The following is an 11,948-nucleotide window of genomic DNA, read 5'->3' on the forward strand; positions in this document are numbered from 1 at the left end:
AAGCTTTTGTACACAATCACTAGGACTTTCGTGCCAAAACAATCCAGGATTTTATTGTTAAGAAATTAATTTTATAAGTTAATAAGATGTGGGATATTGTTTTCTTACATATGTATGTATCTGTTAAATATATGATGACAATAAAAATAATATATAATAACATATAAAATAATTTAAATATATATAATATAGTTAGAAGGGAAACATAAGTTGGACTTGGCGTTCCTATTCTTATATAGAAAAATAGAACAGACCTCTGCGTTTTCTTCAAAAAAATACATAAATTGGGATGCTGATGTTTCAGGAAAAATAAAACCTTGGATCGGAGGTCCATAGGCCGGTCGATACATGACGGCCCTCAAGAAAATATAAACAGGCCTATGGACCTCCCATCCAAGGTCGTGGGCTGCGCATGTTAAAAATGAAAGCCTAGACGGGGCAGCCCAAAACCTAGTTGATATTTGCTGCCCCAGTGATAATAAATGATACCTGCCAGCTCCCCGGCTTCGTTGTGAATTTATCTCCTGTAGTAACTATGTTGAAGCACCTAAAAAATGTAACTATGTTGACAAACCCATGGGCCCCAATGTCAGTACAGCATTAGGAGGAAGTATTTTTTTCGATGAGGCAGTTGCTTGCGTACGGCCATAGACTGGTGGGTCCCGACTGTCCGCCTCTCCACGTACAATCCTCTCCAGATTCCTCTCGTTTGTTCAGCATGTTCACAACGGCAGACAGCGGCGTCGCGGCGAGCGCACAAAGGCGCAGGAGGGGATCCGACCACCTGAGGAAGTGCCTTATTATTAACAAAACTACTGAACTAGCCTAGTGGCCAAGTGACACTACCCGACAGCTGTTCCGCCCGGGTTCGATTCCACCTGTGCAGGAAAAATATCTCCAAATTTTTTGCCTCTGCCTTTATTGACATGTGGGTCCCCATTGTCATCTACACACACCACGTCCAACACTTGCCAAAACTTCGTCCCTCGTTTTCTCTGTGTTTCGCACACTCGACATTGTGTGGGCATTTTGACTGTGCATCATATGAAGATGTGCTATGCATGAATGTTGATTAGCATGATGTTAACTGGCTGGTAGTTCCATTTTCGACCATGAATAAAACTTCCAACATGATGTTAACCTTGTTTGAAAAGGCCGTGTTAATATAAATGCTCTGCCTCTGAAAGTTGCAGTTTCTTATCTGAAACTAAACTTGCAGTTTCTTATCTGAAACTGAACTTGCAGTTTCTTCTCTGAGAAACACATTGTCTGCACTTCTATACTCCTATGAAACTACATTTTTTAAGTGCTAAAAATAGATCTCTAGAATTCATAAAATACTTCATATGCTCAATACTGCAAATCTGAAATTCAAAAGACATTCATATCTGAAAGTACTCTCAAAATACACAACACAAAACACAATTCACAACCTGCAAATACTGACAACCCTAAGCTCCTCCTGACAATTCACAACCTGCCCGACTATTGGGCTGGGGGGAAGTCCCCTCCTATTCCTCGGCGGCAGACAACCGCCTCGTGAGACGATGTGAACGGCAAGGGAGAGGATGGCGGGGAAGCATCATCGGGCCAACTGCTTTTCTCCTCTTGCAGTTGGGTTCGGTCGACGAAGACTGCACCGGCTCGCTCTAGCAGGACACCCTCACAAACGGCACCCTGTAGATGCTCGATCCTTCAATCTCTGGTGGATGCTCCATCTGGGATTGATACTCTCACCCCGCTCCCTCACGATCCGATTCGGTGAATCTATTTGCTCCATGGCCCAGAGGAGCACTCTATGTACTCCCGCGCGACTCCCTCTGGGATTATCGCCGCCTTTTCACTCTGTTGCAGATATTTGGCCATGGATGTCGCCGTCGCCGCTAGTTGGTCCTTGTTGTCAGACCAAGACTGTATCTCCAACATCCTAGCTAGCTTCACAGGGTCGCCGTATGCGATCCTCACATATCGGTTGTAATCCTCCATCGATCTACTTCTCCACAGCACCTTCACTCGCTGGCGGTGGTTTTTGAATGGAAGAGGAGAGGAGCAGCGCTGGTTTTGGATTAGAACGGGAGAGGAGCGACGCTTGTTTTGGACTGGAATAGGAGAGGAGGGGCGGTGGTTTTGAAATGGAAGAGGAGAGGAGTGGCGCTGGATTTAGATTGGAACACGAGAGGAGCGGCGGTGGTTTAAGAGGAGAAGAGTGTAAGAACAGTGAGGGAGTCCTGGATTAAGGGGTCCTCGGACAGCCGGACTATATACTTTGGCCGGACTGTTGGACTATGAAGATACAAGATTGAAGACTTCGTCCCGTGTCCGGATGGGACTCTCCTTTGCATGGAAGGCAAGCTTGGCAATTCGGATATGTAGATCTCCTTCTCTGTAACCGACTCTGTGTAACCCTAGCCCCCTCCGGTGTCTATATAAACTGGAGGGTTTAGTCCGTAGGACAACAACAATCATAATCATAGGCTAGCTTCTAGGGTTTAGCCTCCATGATCTCGTGGTAGATCAACTCTTGTAATACTCATATCACCAAGATCAATCAAGCAGGAACTAGGGTATTACCTCCATCAAGAGGGCCCGGACCTGGGTAAAACATCGTGTCCCCTGCCTCCTGTTACCATTAGCCTTAGACGCACAGTTCGGGAACCCCCTACCCGAGATCCGCCAGTTTTGACACTGACATTGGTGCTTTCATTGAGAGTTCCACTGTGTCGTCCCGATAAGGCTTGATGGCTCGCCTCGTTGTCAAGGACAACATCACCTCTGGAGGATCCCTGGCTGTAGGCCAAACTCTTCGGTTGGGCGGTTTCGTGATGGCCGCCCGTTCGGCCGCCGCGCCGACGATGACTTCTCAGGTCATCAATAACAACCTCCGCGTCAGCCCGGAATTCACCGAGCAAATGGATCCAATGGAGTTCTCCTCCCTAAACGAGCTCTTGGATTGCATCGCCGCCCTGGGAGTCCCTACGGACTATGATCGGATTGGGCTTAAACCCGACCTAAGGGAGATTAACTCTCTTCCGGTCACTCATCAGATAGCGGTGGTGGAGGAACAAAACAGCAATTCTTCCTCTATTTTGAGGACGAACTATGTCCGGGTTCCCGAGCTCTCTGAGCCGGATACCCGTCTATGGGAGGACGTGGCCCAGTCTTTGAACTTAGAATCGGGCAATGGGCCACAAATATTGGGCAACATCCTGAAGCCCAAGCTGCCGAGCTGAGGAGCTCCTTCACCCCTAGGTCCCAGATTGGGTCAGGATGTGGACTTAAGTCTACCCAGCCAGCCAGACACAAGTGATCTTTCCCACATCAGACAAGAGCCCCAAGAGACATTACACCACTTCTGGGCCAGATTCCTCCTTGTAATGAGCAAGGTCAAGGACTGTCACGAGGAAGACGCAATCTCATTCTTTTGCAAAAATTGCACGGACAAGGGAATTCTCAATGCCACAAGTCGTCGTGACATAGCACACTTTGCCGACTTGGCGGCCATAGTACAGAAGTACTGTGCGATGGAAAGCGCCTGGAAAACCCAAACAAAATTCTGGGATCCTCCGGCCCTAACTAAACCCCACATCCGAACTAAAAGGGTGCGCTCTCGCAAGTCACCCAACCCAATTACAAAGAATCCAAAGCCCTCTACAGGGTGTGGAACCGTACTGGAGGGATGGCTCAATAGGCCATGCAAAATTCACAGCACACCGGACACCATACCAACACACAGCCTTAGAGCATGTTGGATACTCCGGCAGGTGGCCAAGAGCGGCGAGGACCTTCTCATCAACAATACTGCAGAGCACCATCCCGCGAAAAATAACAATACAGTACTGACCGTCTTCGAGACTTTCGCCTCAAACAACAGGCGCAAGCGAGCGCTCCCCAGCCTCGCCGAAGTCTGCCACGTCGCAGCAATAAACCCGTGGAACGATACGGCCATAACCTTCAACGCTAGCGACGAACCTCAATTCTGAACAGTCTGAGCACCAACCGCTTTGGTCCTTAGTCCAATCTTGGACGGATTCTGACTTACTAAAGTGCTCATGGACGGCGGCAGCGGATTAACCCTCATCTACGAGGAAACTCTTAACAAAATGGAAATAGATAAGAGCCACATTGAGCAAAGCAGCACGACCTTCAGGGGAATCATCCCTAGTCGGGAGGCACGATGTGCAGGGAAAATCACACTGGATGTGGTATTCGGTACCCCGGAGAATTATAGGTCTGAAGAAATCACATTCCAAGTGGCCCCGTTTAGCAGTGGATACCACGCCCTCTTGGGGCGAGACGCATTCACAAGCTTCCAAGCTATACCCCATTATGGGTACATGAAGCTCAAGATGCCGGGGGCCAATGGAATCATCACTCTAGCCAGTGATCCGAACATAGCACTCCGTGCCAAAAATAAAACTGCCGCACTAGCCTGGAGGCATTATCCGAAGCCCTCGTAGCCGAAGAGTTAACTGTGGTGTGCTCCGCAGTAGACAGGGACGACGTGATACTCGACCAACAACCCAAGTCCACCTCTATTAAACCAGCAGAGGAAATAGTCAAATTCCAGGTCCACCCAACGGACCCTACAAAAACAGCATCAATTGGGGCACAACTGAACTCCACAATAGACGCTGCACTACGAGAGTTCTTGCGCGAGAATTGGGACATTTTTGCCTGGCATCCTTCAGACATGCCAGGTATCCCACGTAGGCTGGCCAAACATAGCCTAAACATACTAAAGGGATACAAGGTGGTCAAGCAGACTCTTCGGCGCTTTTCAGAACCCAAGCGACAAGCCATGGGAGAAGAGCTAGCCAAGCTACTCAAAGCCGGATTCATCAGAGAAATAAAACATCCAGACTGGCTAGCAAACCTGGTGATGGTACCAAAGAAGGACAAATCCTGGTGCCTATGCGTCGATTTCAAAGACCTTAATAAGGCTTGCTCTAAGGATCCCTTCCTCCTCCCCCGCATCGATCAAATAATCGACGCTACCGCAAGACACGACTCATTGTGTTTCCTCGACGCACACTCCGGATACCATCAAATCAAGATGGCGGAGTCCGGTCAAGCCGCAACGGCATTTATCACTCCATACGGTCCCTTCTGTTTTAACACCATGCCTTTCGGGCTCAAAAATACCGGTGCAACTTATCAATGCATGATTTAGACATGCCTAGAAACACAAATTGGCAAAACAGTGGAGGCTTACGTAGATGATGTGGTCATCAAAACCAGACATGTCGAATCATTAATAGACGACCTGAGGCTTACGTTCGACAATCTCCGAACATATGACATGAAGCTCAACCCGGAAAAATGCGTTTTCGGCGTACCAGCCGGAAAACTCTTGCGCTTTATTGTTTCCAATAGAGGAACCAAAGCAAACCCGGCTAAGATCCAAGCTCTGTCACAGTTGGCTACCCCAACAGACCTCAAGCAAATCCAGAAACTAACTGGATGTGTGGCCGCCCTAAGCCGCTTTATCTCCCGATTAGGAGAAAAGGCGCTACCTCTTTATCGCCTTCTTCGACGCACCAAACACTTCGAGTGGACGGATGCGGCTATGGCTGGGCTGGAGGAAATAAAAGCCCTCTTGGCCACCAATCCAATTCTGGCAGCACCAAATGTCGGCGAACCCATGCTGCTATACATAGCTGCTACACACCAGGTTGTAAGCGCAGTGCTCGTCGTCGAACGAGAGACAGAGGGGCATAAATTCCCACTACAAAAGCCGGTATACTACATATCCACATTCCTCACTCCATGCAAGTCACGGTACCCACATTATGAAAAGATAGCATACGCGGTCTTCATGGCATTCTGAAAACTACGACATTACTTTCAAGAGTGTTCAATCACGGTGGCCTCCGAAGTACCACTCAATTACATAATAAATAACCGCGATACCACGGGCCGGATTGCAAAATGGGCTATCGAGCTCCTCCCGTTCGACATAACATACAAACTACAGCGGGCCATTAAGTCACAGGTACTGGCTGACTTCGTCGCCGAATGGACAGAAGTCGAACTCCCTAAAGAGTACGACGCATACTCCAATTGGATCATGCACTTTGACGGCTCTAAGATGCTAGCTGGTCTAGGGGCTGGCGTCACCCTAACGTCCTCCACTGGAGATACAGTCCAATACGTACTCCAAATACTTTACACAGATTTCAACAATGCAACTGAGTATGAGGCATTGTTGCACGGTCTTCGGATGGCAGTCTCCATGGGCATTCAACGTCTAGAAGTATGTGGGGATTCAAATCTCGCAATATCTCAAATAAATGGAGACTTTGATGCCAAGGACCCGAAAATGGTGATGAGGGTACAGACCTGGGGTAGGGTCATAGGCCTGACCTATACATCCTACCCAAGGTCACTACCCCAGAAGATAAGAGAAGATAAGAAGACCAAGAATTCACTCGACGATATAATCACTCGACCGTCATTCCCCACTTTCACTCGACCACATGGGAAATGACTCGACTATATCGAAGACCAGGAGTCGGAAGAACGCACAACGGCAGGGCATTCACGCCTTAGTCTTCATGAGCATTAAGAGTATTTAAGACTGCCATTACCAGTAATGCCCTTACTTTATGTACATTAAGCTCCTTGTAAAGGAGGTGGGCTGGGGTCCTGGCGCACTCTATATAAGCCACCCCCTCCTCTGGGACAAGGGTTCGCACCCCCTATAACACAACACACATAAACCAATCGACCGCCTCCGGGCACCGAGACGTAGGGTTGTTACTTCCTCCGAGAAGGGCCTGAACTCGTAAACCTCGTGTGTACATCTTCGCCACCTAAGATCTTGCCTCTCCATACCTACCCCCTTTCTACTGTCAGACTTAGAACCACGACAGTTGGCGCCCACCGTGGGGCACGTGTCTTAGCGACTTATTGGCGAAGTTGCAAGTTTTTCCGATCATCATCATGGTTTCCGGCGGCGAGATGGTTGAAGGCCGCGAGATCCGTCTCAGCACGCTCGTTTTCGTTACCGACGACTCGGCATGGCTCCAGGAAGCTCTGCTCGATGTCGAGGCGCTCCCCGTCCGAGGGGCGACGCACTTTCACGCATGCGTTCGTGGCGGCCTTCTTCGGCAGCCGTTGACCCAGTATCAGTCGGCTCCAGTGGCATCTCCCCTCCCCGCCGTTCGTCGCCGCAAGCGATCCGGTCAGTCACGGCTTCAGCGGTAGGTGAGGCATGCGGTGGCTCGACGTTCAGCCACTCATCAAGTCGCCGCAATCGAGCCTGACGAAACTCTCCATGGCCTGTTCGATCTGTCGACTGGCTCCACGGAGATGGCGTCCCAGTGCGATAGCAGCGATCCTGCGGCTGAAGTCCTGATGGTCGATGGTCCACGTGGCCCACCTGGCTTTCGCCGCGAGGACGGCGAAGAGGCTGGCGGTGATCCATCACGGGTCCATGAGTAATACCATCCCGAACCTCTCTCTTCGCAGCAGAGAGAAGATCTTCGTCGTTGCAACATGGACGCACTTCACACACCCATCGTTGGAGAAACTCCCGAAGCTTGGGCCTTGGAGGAGGCGCGCTTGGCTAATCTGGCTGAGCGCACTCGACTAGAGAACTTGCAGCGCGCTCTCGAAGAGCGAGCCCGGGAACGGGTTCCTAAGTCCAGTCGACGGTAGCTTTTCCCGCCTCCACCTAAGGTATACCGAACTCTGATTCAGAACCTCACTGTTGCGGCCCGAATTGCAGAGTCGATTCAACCATCCCAGTCAGAAGCTAACCGAGGGTTGGAACAGATCCGGGCCCTGCTTAGAGCAGCAGGAGAGCAGAATTCTGCGGTGTCTCGGTCGCGGAATAGGATACACAGCAGATCCGTGGCAGCAGATACAGTTCAGTCGGCCCATAGCCCAAGATCGCCCCCGCGGCGTGAGGGTCGTGTGCAGTACGGTCGTTAGTTCGACCACGACAATCATTGCCGAGAGCCAATGCCACCTCCGAGGAGTGCATCATACGTGCCTCAGCAACACGATGACAGGCGCCATCACAGGGACGAGCGCAGAGCTCCAGTCGACCCAAGGGAGCCAGGCTTCAATGCGAGATCCATTCTCGTCCAAGTCCTGGTCGACCGGAATAGAGCACACAGAGAAGACCTGGGTAGAGACCGTCCGGGTGGCAGCAGGTCACATGTTTCAGGCCCAGGGTGTTTCAGCAGAGCCATCAGGGCTGCAGTGATTCCTCCCAACTTCAGATTAGCAACAGGAGTCAGCAAGTTCGCTGGAGAATCCAAGCCAGAAACTTGGCTTGAGGATTACCGAGTGGCTGTGCAAATTGGAGGCGAAAACGATGAGATAGCAATGAAGCATCTCCCTCTTATGTTGGAAGGGTCAGCCCGAGCGTGGTTGACTCAGTTAGCCTCGGACAATATACACAGTTCGGAAGAGTTATCTCGAGTGTTTGTAAGGACCTTTGAGGGCACGTGCAAGCGGCTGGCAGGGCTTCCTGAGTTGCAGCATTGTGTGCAGAAGCCGAATGAAACTTTGAGGGAATTCATTCAGAGGTGGACCACTTTGCATCACACCATGGAGAATGTATCAGAGCATCAGGCAGTGTGCGCTTTCAAGGAAGGTGTCAAGTACCGAGAGTTGGATCTGAAGTTCGGTCGGACTGGGGATATGACTCTGACCCGGATGATGGAGATAGCCACTCGGTATGCTAACGGAGAAGAAGAGGATCGACTCCGTAGCGGGAAGAGTAAACTGGTCGGAAACAAAAGCATAAAGCAGAGCCAGCGGCACCTGGTGAGATTGCAGCACTAGCTCAAGGAAATTTAAGGGAAAACCTAAGGGGCCCTGGCCTCCTAAGAAGGTGAAAGATCAAGCAGGAAATGACGTGTTAGATTTGCCGTGTCACATCCACCCGAAGAAAGATGAGGAGGGTAATTTGATTTACCCAAAGCATACCACTCGACAATGTCGACTCCTGATCCAACAGATCCGGGAGAAACAGCCCAATGAGAAGGACAAGGAGTCAGACAGAGATGGGGAGGAAGAAGAAGATGATGGCTACCCCAAGGTCAATTCAACTCTCATGATTTTTGCTAATGTTGAGAGCAAGAGTCGGTTGAAGGTCATCAACAGAGAGGTGAATCTGGTTGCGTAGTCCCAGACAGCCATCACATTCGACCAGTCAGACCATCCTGCTCGTGTAGTCACCCCCGGGAGGCAAGCGCTGGTGGTCGACCCAGTGGTTGGTGGCACCCGACTAACTAAAGTGCTGATGGATGGAGGTAGCGGCCTGAATATCCTGTATGCTGAAACCTTGAAGGGGATGGGCATCCCGATGTCCAAGCTTAGCGAGAGCAACATGAGCTTTCACGGTGTTATCCCCGGAAAGAAGGCCGAGTCACTCGGCCAGATCACTCTCGACGTGGTTTTCGGTGACTCCAAGCATTACCGGAAAGAAAAGTTGACATTTGAAGTCGTGGATTTCCAGAGTGCTTATCATGCCATCCTGGGAAGACCGGTGTACGCGTGTTTCTTGGCTCGACCGTGTTACGTATACCTCAAGCTGAAGATGCCAGGTCCCAAAGGTGTGATCACGGTCACTGGCAATCGGCAGAAAGCAGAAGAATGTTTCCAAAAAGGTTCCAAAATCGCCGATGCACAGATGGCGGCGGTCGAATTCCATGAGTATCAGAAGAGTGCGGATCCGAGTGATTTGCTTCGAGCCAAGAAGCCTGTGACAGACTCTGCGTTTCAATCGAGTGGTGAAACAAAGCCGATTCATATTCACCCGACTGATCAAAATGCTGCACCGACTCATATATCAACGACACTCGACAGCAAATGGGAAGAAGCGCTCATCCAGTTCCTCCATGAGAACTGGAACATCTTCGCATGGAAACCCTCTGACATGCCAGGTGTACCCAGAGGACTGGCTGAGCACCGTTTGCGTGTCGACCCCAAGGTAAAACCCGTCAAAGAGCACCTTCGGCGGTCCACCGTTCAGAAGAGAAAAGCAATCGGCGAAGAAGTGGCTCGACTGTTGGCAGCGGAGTTCATCCGTGAAATCTACCACTCCGAGTGGCTTGCCAATGTCGTCATGGTCCCCAAGAAGGACAATTAACTTCGCATGTGCATTGATTTCAAGCATATCAATCGGGCCTGCCCGAAAGATCACTTCCCTCTCCATCGTATCGATCAGATTGTTGACTCGACTGCGGGGTGTGAGCGCTTGTCTGTTTTAGATGCCCATTCCAGGTATCATCAGATCCGACTGTATGGTCCCAATGAAATAAAAACAGCCTTCATCACCCCATTTGGGTGCTTTTGCTATGTCACCATGCCATTCGGTCTTAAAAATGCCGGAGCCGCGTTCATGAGAATGATCCAGAAGTGCCTGCTCACCCAAATCAATCGAAATGTGGAAGCATACATGGATGACATCGTGATCAAGTCTCGCAAGGTTCCGACCTATTGACTGATCTCGTAGAAACCTTTGCCAACCTAAGAAGGTACGATATCAAGCTTAACCCGTCAAAGTGCACATTCGGAGTTCCAGGAGGAAAGCTGCTCGGTTTTCTCATTTCTGAACGAGGGATTAACGCCAATCCAGAAAAAGTTGATACCATCCTCCGAATGAAACGCCCCGTGTGAGTGCATGACATTCAGAAGCTGACTAGCTGTTTGGCAGCCTTGAGTCGATTCATCTCTCGTCTCGGTGAAAAGGCCTTGCCTCTTTACCGATTGATGAAGAAATCGGATAAGTTCGAGTGGTCTGAAGAAGCGGATGCAGCATTTGCAGAGCTCAAAACCCTGCTTTCCACCCAGCCGGTGCTCGCTGCGCCAATCAGCAAAGAGCCTTTACTGCTTTACATTGCAGCCACTGGACAAGTTGTCAGTACAGTGCTCACGGTCGAGCAAGAAGAGGAAGGAAAAGCATACAAAGTTCAATGCCCAGTTTATTACCTCTCTGAAGTTTTGACTCCGTCCAAGCAGCGCTATCCTCATTATCAGAAGCTTGTCTGTGGAATTTACATGACCATGAAGAAGGTTGCACATTACTTCTCTGATCACTCTATTACAATCGTCAGTGACGCACCGTTGTCTGAGATCTTGAATAACAGAGATGCAACTGGTCGAGTAGCAAAATGGGCGATTGAACTCCTTCCACTGGACATCAAGTTTGAGGCAAAGAAAGCTATCAAGTCCCAAGCAATCGCGGATTTCCTTGCCGAGTGGATTGAACAGCAACTACTGTAACGCCCCGGATTCGATGCGCCAGGTGTCTGCCAGTTATTCGCCGCCGTTGCCATGTCATTGTGCTTGCGTGTTGCATTTTTCCATGTCATCATCTGCATTTCATATCATGTCATCATGTGCATTTCATTTTGCATACGTGTTCGTCTTAGGCATCCGAGCATTTTCCCCGTTGTCCGTTTTGCGATCCGGCGCTCCTATGCCCTCCAGCGTCCCCCTTTTTTGTCTCTCATTGTGAGTGGGTGTTAAACGTTCTCGGAATGGCCCGAGGTTTGTTAAGCGGCCTTGGTATAGCACCGGTAGACCGCCTGTCAAGTTTCGTGCCATTTGGAGTTCGTTTGATACTCCAAGGGTTAACCACGTAGCCCGAAAAACCCCTTTCTCTTTGCAGCCCAACACCCCTCCAAAGTGGCCCAAAACCCATCCAAACCCCCTCCATGCCCTCGGTCGTTCGATCACGATCGCGTGGCCGAAAACCGCTCCTCATTTGGACTCTCCTAGCTCCCAGAAACTATAAATATGCCCCTCCCCCCGAAATTCGCGGATGACTTCTCCCCCCGAAACCCTAGCTTTTCCCTCTCCGCCGCCGGACGCGTCCGCCCCCGGCCGGACACGTCCGCCGCCGCCTCCCTCAGCCACTCTCAGCTCGCCATGTGGCACCCGCGCCCTCCCCGCCGCGGCCCGCGGAGCTCATCCGGGGCCCGCGCAGG

Source organism: Triticum dicoccoides, chromosome 5B (assembly GCF_002162155.2).
Source record: "Triticum dicoccoides isolate Atlit2015 ecotype Zavitan chromosome 5B, WEW_v2.0, whole genome shotgun sequence".
NCBI lineage: Eukaryota > Viridiplantae > Streptophyta > Magnoliopsida > Poales > Poaceae > Triticum > Triticum dicoccoides.